The following is a 7,963-nucleotide window of genomic DNA, read 5'->3' as shown; positions in this document are numbered from 1 at the left end:
GGCATTTTTCTTACCTATACAAAATGTGTTTTCAGGTGGAAAAACACTATTTAAATTCTAATCATACATATTAGATGGAAAGAGATAACCAAAAATTTTAACCATGGAAGTAATTTATCAAACAAAAAGAGACTCACTGAGCAAAAATAACAGAAAACTGAAGTCTTTACAGAAATATATTGATATTTCTGCCTCTGAAAAGGAAATAATGATTCTGGCTTGCCTTCCTCTTCTCCAAAGATTGTATTTATCATTTTTATTCTCTTTTATAGGCTTCAATTTTAACTCACAAACATTCTGAGGACAAAAAAACCCAAAGTACAGATAAGCTGTAACTGGCATTTAGTCTATTTTCAGCAAGAATTTAAAATAACCTTTACATTTTATTAAATTGTGCACAAATTAAATTACACTTTTATTACATTACATTACATCTCAAAGTTTTAACCAAATTTAACCACACACAAACACACATACACACATATATATAAATATAAATAAAAGGCTTTTATATTCTAAGATTTCAAACCTGACAATTATTTAATGCTACTGAATACTAATACTACTTTGCAGGTAATCCACCTGCAAAGACTGACGGTAACAATGAGGTTTTACTTGATTGATTTCCCTTCATATCAGTGTGGAGAAAGACAGTAAAATTGAAGTGAAATGTTAATGACAATTGCACATTGTGGTAAATTCCTGATGTTGTTAAACAAGTTGTTTTCAAGAGTCTTTCTTCTGTGAGAAGCATCAGAGACTTTGAGACTTAATTCTTGCATGTGACAAAGAGAGACTTGGCTAATCAGAACATCACTCTTCAAGACTTGAACAAATTAGTTCAGCTCACCCACCTCCTTAAAAAGCTCAACACTAATCTACAAAATAAGACACCCTGCTGCCACTTAATAAATTTCAAAATGCCCCCATGATAACTGGATTTCCTACAAATTCTGCTCATGACCAGGCCTGTATTTCTCCCAGTTAGTTAAAATTAACCTGTACCCAGATCCACCGATATTGTGGTCTTTCCCTCAAGTCCCCAAAGAACCCAAGTTATGGGCAGACTCATTGCCCAGCTGAGAAGCTCATTCAGATAAAAGTTACATCCCACACACATGGAAACAGCAGATCTGCCTGCAGCCTTGTAGGCAGCAACTTAGTGGTTACAGTACTTTAACGGGAAATGGGAGAACTAACCTGCATGTAAAGAGGCTCAAATCCACATCTGATCCTAATTTATTAAAGGACAATTATTTTATTCTAAGTTTTGGAAAAGGACAGGCAAGTCAGGTAGACTCTGCATTTCTTCTCTTTAAGTTGTGCCACTATCAGACACAAAAGTTTCATGGAGCCAGAGAGAAGGCAAACAATACAAACTTTGTATAGGGAAAACAGAAGAAAGCTTGTGAGGGGCAAGAAAAAGTGTAGGATTATGTGAATTATTAAAATGCTCAACTAGGATGGATACTGATCACTGGCTTGCTGTGGATTGCTGGTTTTCTGTGTAACAGAAGTGCCAGTTTACATTCTGTACTGGAAAAGAAGAAAGCAAACTTGACATAAATCCCACTGGCATAAGTGCTAAAAATTTAAAGGTTGAATGCCACTTCATCTTTTTGACTTTAATAGTCAAAATAGTCATTGCAAAGGAGCCCACTTGAAAAAACTTAAAACTACATGTCTCACAAATTTATCTCCAGAGACTGATTTACCTGCAGTCCTAAAACAGGTTTTGAATCTGGACGTACAGACAATAAACTGTCGCAGCATTAATCTGCAACAATGTTTTGAGCGTCAAGAATTAGAAGAGGTAACTAGAAGTAGAAGGAAACAATTCCTAGAATCATCCCTTGATTGCAACTATGTGACTATTTGTTTTAGGCTACATCAGATTGGTTTAGCTCTGTTGAGAGTGATTTAAATGCAGGCTTCAGATTAGACATAGTGGGCCAACTCGTTATTTTCTTTCCACACACTTTACAGGTGCTGTTCAGGTAGTAACTCGAGGTGAACCAGACATATTGTTTCTCACTGAGACAGGAAGGTATGAATTATCAGCAATATACACACCTATTTGAGAAGCAGGGACTTCCATTCAATTTAGTTTGGACAATGCTTTCAGACACAGGGTGTGGTTCTTGGGGTGCCCTGTGCAAGGCCAAGGGTTGGACTTGAAGATCCTGATGGGTGCCTTCCACCTCAGTACATTCTATGATATATTGTGATTCCTGCCTACCAGCTTCGCGAAGTCTCTGTTCTACAAACTACTAATTCTCTGTTTATGCTAATCTGCTCGTACTCACTGCAAATCGCTTAGTAACATCCCCAGACGGGCGGCCCATTTTATCTGGGGCAGAAGAGCAGCAGAGCTCTGCACCGTGCTGAGGGCTGGCTCGCAGGCCTGCTGCCACCGCGTCACGCCTGGCGCACAGCCCGGCAGAGCCGCATGGCATCGCCAGGGCATTAGCGAGGCTCGGGGCTTTACCTCACCATCCTCGCAGACAGCTCCTAAGCCTCCTAAGCAGGGCTTAGACAGGAGTTTAGACAGAGATCAGCAGTATTTAGTGCCTCAAACCCGCTACACAGCTGCCACTTCGCACCGAAGACACTTTTGTTTCCCGGCGTTAAACATCTCCGGGCACCCAGAACTCGGCCCGGGGAGGAACGGACGAGCATGCCCCCGCAAAAGCCTTGCTCTGACCCATGGGGGCCGCCGCAGGAAGCTCAGCCGAGCAGCCGGGCCAGCCCCTCAGACGCGGCCATGGCGCGGCTCAGCAGCAGCGCCCAGGCCCTGCGCCTCAGCGCGGCTCGGCCGCGCGCCCCATCCCGCCCCACGCGAGGTCACGCGCGCTGTCCTCACCAATAGGCAGCGGCGGCCGGAGCCGCGTGGGTCTCGCGGGAGCGCGCGGCAGTATTTAATGGCCGGCGCGGCCCTGCTCTGTCCTTCTGTCCGCCGGCTGTGGGCGCGGTAAGGTGAATGCGGCCGCTCTCAGGGGAAACCCTCCGCACAGACGGGCTTTGGGCCTGGGGGAGGTGGGACACACCTGTGTGGTTTTCCCTTCACATCTTGCCCTCTCGGAGCTTGGCGGTGCTCCGGGGAGTCAACACAGGGGGATAGAGAAGCTTTCCCTCACTAAAACCCAGTGCGGAGCCCTTCCCTCCGCCCTGCATCCTGTCGTGAGGCACAAATGGTCCGTGTCCCCCTATTTCCCCCCTCGCGGTCCCCTTGCTGCCCGGCTGATGCCTTTCTCCCTCCGCAGTGTGTCCCGAGGAAGCGGCGGGCCCTTCAATGCCCCCGATGTGCAGGAGGGCTGGCGCGGCAGGCCCGGACAGGGCCAGCGCTGGCGGCCTGCGCTCACGCCTTGGGACGCCTATGGGTGAGGGACACAGCGAGCTCAGCGCTCCTACTACAGCGTGCGGCTGGTAAGAAAAGGCTTCGGGCTTCCAAAGTGGAGGGCTTTGAATCCTGGGAGTTTTTTAAAACAACAGATATATATATGTATGGGGAGCTGCCCTGTGTCTCTGAGTCAAAATAACTATCTACATTTGCACTCTTCTGTGTTTTAAGTCGCAGCTATTGAGTTGCAAAAACCTTAAATCGGAATCACTGCGTTTATTTAGTTTTTTAATAGGCCGCATCAAGAAAATTGCAATTGTAACCTGTGATGTTTAGACTGTAGGCACTTAGGGCTTGGGTTTAAATGGGCTCAATAATTGTTCAAACAAAGAAATAACCCCTCTGTTTTGTGCTTTCCCTGAAGTATTCTAGTCCACCTGTAGCAGTATCATTTGATACTGTTGAGTGCTTTATAAGTTGTAACAAGGTGTGTGTTTATATCTATCTGTAAGTAGACACAAGGTAGCAATGAATTATCTGGCAAAGATTCAAGCCAAATCTACAGGTTCATAGTTTACCTCGGTAGTGTCAGCACTGAAAGTAATTTAGGCTTAATAAACATTCCATTGTTTATGAGTAAAAGTATATTTTTACAAATGTTTGAAAGGTATGTTCTATGTAGTTGATATGTTATGTTCTATGTAGTGTACCTGGGCTAATGAACATGCCTTATCAACAGATTGAACCAGTAATTGCCATTTGCTCTAGGTTTTGATTTAAAAATAAACTTCTTAAAAATGACTTTTGCAACTCCACAGAAAATTAATTTTTAAATGTTTAACAAGAGAGTAGCAACTCTGTAGAATAAACTTTAGAGTTTTAACTTTAGTTCAACAGTATTAATTATAATTTTACAATTTTCTGTGTGTTCTTTAGAGGCCTCACATAGCAACCTCATGCTTGAAATGTTTTAGACATGGGTAATCACAGCCTAAATGTGAAGCAATGCTCAGGACTTCTTAGGAATAAATAATGCCTTCTACTGTAAGGTAAGTGTGCTCTGTCTAATGACAATTGCCAATGCTATTTCAAGCAAATTATAGTCTCTCTTACACAAATAGTAAATTCAGATCATCCTAGTTGATAAGAAAACACTATAACATACTAAAATCTACTCCCCTTTTATGCTTTGCCCTCTTAAGTCTGGCAGTGTCTTAAGTGGCCAACACTGAGGGGTATAAAAGTTCTCTTGCAAACCCAGAGGTGAGGCTAAAACTCTTCTTTGGATCATGCTTAAGAGGAACACATTTGTATAGCTGCTGAACTTAGGAAGCTGCTAATCAACTTTATTAATAGTTTGTATGAACTGTCCTCTTGTTATGATATCTGAATCTTAATATCACAGATTTCTCAAATCTTTGTGCTTTGTGAACCTGTGTGATTAATGTCTTGAGTAAAGAGTTTCTCTGTAAATTGTTTGGTCTCCAGGTATGTAATTGTGAAAAGGATTATCAGATAATAGTGACTCCATTGTCTTCTATTCCTGAAGGAGTTTTAATTTACTCCTTGCTAGAAGACAAAGCAAAATAGCTTTGACTGGTGAAAAACTTGTGTGGTAACTGTTAAAACTTTATATAGATTTAGCCAAAAACAAATAGCAAAAATATCACAGGAAAGTCAATTATAGTTACTGGGTCTGCTTATTCTAATATAGCTGGTACTCTGGAATGGAATCCATACTAATGGTATGGGAAATGCAAATCCCATCCTGTACAAACCAAGTCCTTTCGTTTGAGAAATGGCTCTGGCCTAAGGTTAGTGTCATGTAGAAGGTTCATGTAGCTCAACCTTGGGGCAGTTACCTGTTTTATGTGTGCATAATGCTGACTGCAACTTAAATAGAGCTTCTTTACAGGGATGAAGACAACGTGTGCCAGGAACTGACATTAAACATCAGTTTATGATGTCCTGAGTGGATCATTTTTGACTTCATACAAGATGATTCCAGTTGTCACCTCTAAGTATCATCTTGGAAGTAGAATTGGGACAAGCAATGGCTTAAATGATATGTCTTCAATGATCATGTTGAAACAGGCATCTCGCCGTTTGTTGAAACAGGTTTCTTAACAAAAACTGCTGTAATTTGACTGTGGTTGTGGAATAATTGAAATAAATTATGAGTAATTATTAAAATAAGAGTATGCTACCAAAACTTTGTGTTTTGAAGGTTTCTTCTTAAGGTATTTTCTGCATGAAGACTTTGTTTCTGTAACAGCACAAAAGTGTTTACATCCATGAAACATTCTTGCCATATTCAGACTTAATTACCTTAATCTTAAATTTAATCTTAAATTTACAAATCCATTGAAAAGGCCCTCTTAAACTTTTATCCTTGGTATTTGAGTATTTTGAGTATCTTGTAATGCAAAAGCACAGATTAATCAGCTAACTTCTAAGTTATTTCATTACACTGTATGTGTTTGCATGTTCTCTACCAAAGAATTATCTCAAACTGAAAAGCACAAGTTACCAAGAATCCGATTCCTTACCAATTTTAAATTAACAAGGAAAATGTTGCAATATTCCATGTAAAGCACTATCAGTGAGAAGGTCCTTAAAAAACAAGATCATTGTTGTTGAGCAATTGAAAGCTTGTATATGCTTTTCAGTAGCTTATGTCTTACTACTTGAAAACATTTATCTTCAAGGTAGGTCTTTAAGTAATTTTGTGCATCCTGTTAAAGCCAGTGCTTTCCTAGAATGCACAAGCAAGGATATTGAGTAGAAGTGGCTGTCATGTGCTCACCACTGCCTATTTAGGAGACTGAGTTGGTGTGGATTTAGGAACAATTGTATTTACACATATGTGGTCGTAATTGAACCCCCATCTGGACAGGAAGTGTTTCTTTTTACCTTTGCTTAAACATACACTAAAAGGGCTGAGTAATGATCTGTGGCCTTCTAGGCTCACCTAAGTCTGCTTGTATAATAAAAGACAAAACTAAATTTAAAGGGTATACAGAAGTACATTCTCTTCACAATATTAAACTTGACAAGTGTCCATTTCCTCTTACAAGAAACAATGGATCATTTCTTATAAGTCTTGTCAGTTGTATAGACCTTTGTCTTCTGTGGCCATGCTTAAGGATTAATTTTTGGTCTATTCAGTCTTGTGTTATGGAGTTGTGGTTTTATGTCTGCCTTGAGCAAGATTTCTGATTTGCCTTTCTTAGATTCAGTGTTAATTGATGATATTCAGTACAGACTGATTTCTGAATGTTTACTCCTGTTTTCCTTAACCAGTAAGCTTGTTTACATTTTATAGTTTGGCATGATGTTTTCAGTGAGCAGTCTACCCTTCCAGAATTTCTGAAGGAATTAGAAGCTATCTTAGGGTTGGAGTTTTCCTTTCCAGATTAACTTATCGTGCAATAAATGGCATTAAATTCCATATGCTGCTCTGTCCACAAGGATCTTGTCTGAATCAAGATCTGTTGGGATCTGCAGCCAGGGTTAGTTCTGAATGTTTTTTGTTTTGTTTTGTTTTTAGTGGTTTCATTGCTGTCTACTTCCCACTTTTTTCCCCTTTCTTAAAAGTTTCAAGAAGTTTAATCACAAGTGTTCTAGGATCTACCTCTTTCTATTACTGACAACTAAATTTTTTTTGTGTCAGTATGTCTGATGCAGAAGATAAATTTTTCAGTTAGTGGCTTGCACAGTATATTGGCACTATGGTATAAAAGCTTCCCAAAGAATCACTGTTAATGAAGTCATAATTTGCTGCTCCTTTTGATGAAATACCCACATGCCACTAAGTGGCATAGCTGCATGCGAGGTCCAGCCTTTGCTGTTCTCTTTTCATGAGACTGCTGGTTTGAAAGGCTAATGAAATGAGAGTCCATTCTAGACATGATCTACTATTCTGATTTCACCCAGCATAAATGGAGTAAGTTTACTGGGTTTAGTACATCTAGAGAAAGCTCAATAATGAAATAAAGTCTACTTGAGACTGCATGGTGAACACTTAGTTTCAACAATCTTGTTCTTCAAATAACTAGGCAAACCTAAGGCATTATTCTTTAAAAACTGATCTGGTTAATGCAAAATCAAAGCAGAGATTATATTTGCAACTAAAGTATCAAATTATGTCACATATTTATAAGCCTTGTATCTTTTCACATTTAGCTGTTTGTAATCAAGTTGGGGCCGTTGCTCTATGCTGGAAGCTCACTTTGAATAAACATTCATTAGAATGATAAGTTGCTTGAGAGTACTTTATTCTGTGACTTCTCATGAGTATTTATAAGAAATCTCTCCTCAATCAAGTATGGCTTGCTCCTATTCCATCTACAGGCTTTTGGGAATATAAATATGTCAGTTCAGGCATCATCCACCTAAATACATTTATGATATATCACATTAAAGTAGTGAAGCAAAACAAAGGGATTAGTATTAATCTAGGGTCTAAATCCAGTAACTTCATTGGTGTAAATGAGCTCATTCACCCCGACCACCACCTAGGGGGACAGTGTGCTTGGGGCTGTGCAGTTCACCAAGAAACCTGGTTGGTTTGATGAATGCTATGCTCTAAATGGAGTGATAACATTTACAATTCTCCCTTTT

General features: G+C 40.1%; 1 long non-coding RNA gene and 1 other non-coding gene across 4 annotated transcripts; both read left to right on the top strand.

The window, feature by feature from the left end:
- The first annotated feature begins 2,953 nt into the window (after positions 1-2,953).
- LOC118686595 (uncharacterized) lies at positions 2,954-7,599 on the top strand. 3 transcript variants are annotated; one of them, XR_004980194.1, is made up of 4 exons: positions 2,954-2,976; positions 3,264-3,426; positions 4,277-4,389; positions 5,256-7,599. It is a non-coding gene; the product is annotated as an uncharacterized LOC118686595 (long non-coding RNA). The 3 variants fall into 3 exon arrangements; XR_004980193.2 differs by having other exon boundaries at positions 2,956-2,971; positions 5,256-5,552; XR_004980192.2 differs by lacking the exon at positions 2,954-2,976 and having other exon boundaries at positions 3,009-3,426; positions 5,256-5,552.
- Positions 4,530-4,648, top strand: LOC118686776 (small nucleolar RNA SNORA26). Its single transcript, XR_004980234.1, has one exon. It is a non-coding gene; the product is annotated as a small nucleolar RNA SNORA26 (small nucleolar RNA).
- Positions 7,600-7,963: the final 364 nt, after the last annotated feature.

This window comes from Molothrus ater, chromosome 4 (genome assembly GCF_012460135.2).
Source record: "Molothrus ater isolate BHLD 08-10-18 breed brown headed cowbird chromosome 4, BPBGC_Mater_1.1, whole genome shotgun sequence".
Taxonomy (NCBI): domain Eukaryota; kingdom Metazoa; phylum Chordata; class Aves; order Passeriformes; family Icteridae; genus Molothrus; species Molothrus ater.
The sequence above is the reverse complement of the archived record's forward strand: the minus strand, read 5'-3'. Positions and strand labels throughout refer to the sequence as shown.